This window comes from Fukomys damarensis, unplaced genomic scaffold (assembly GCF_012274545.1).
Source record: "Fukomys damarensis isolate Sample0158 unplaced genomic scaffold, DMR_v1.0_HiC HiC_scaffold_24, whole genome shotgun sequence".
NCBI lineage: Eukaryota > Metazoa > Chordata > Mammalia > Rodentia > Bathyergidae > Fukomys > Fukomys damarensis.
The window spans coordinates 58,346,396-58,346,831 of NW_022900936.1; positions in this window are offsets into that span (position 1 = coordinate 58,346,396).

Below are 436 nucleotides of genomic sequence, written 5' to 3' on the forward strand. Positions count from 1 at the left end.
TGAATCTGATGGTGGTGTGTGAGGTGTGACCTACAGTTAAAGATCTTTCCACACTTGATGCACTTAATAGAGCTACTTCTGTGTACGAATCCTCATGTCTTGAACAAAGTCTACTTCTTCAGGAAAAGATTTCCCACACACCTGGCATTCACTCATAAGCCTTCACTCCAGTGTGAACCTGCTGATATCCAATAAGGAGGTATGTCACAATGAACACTTTCCCACATTCCTCCATTTGAAGAGGGCCTTCCCTGGGTGAGCCAAAGTCCTTTCACTTGGTCCCTTTCATGTGAGTCACTTTCATAGAAATTTCCTGCAGAGATATGCTTCTGTATAAACCTTAAAGGTTATCTGTCCCTGAAGCACTGTGCTTAGAGTTCATAATCTTTTTTTTTTTTTTTTGGACTAGATTTGCTTTTTTTTTTTTTTTATTTTT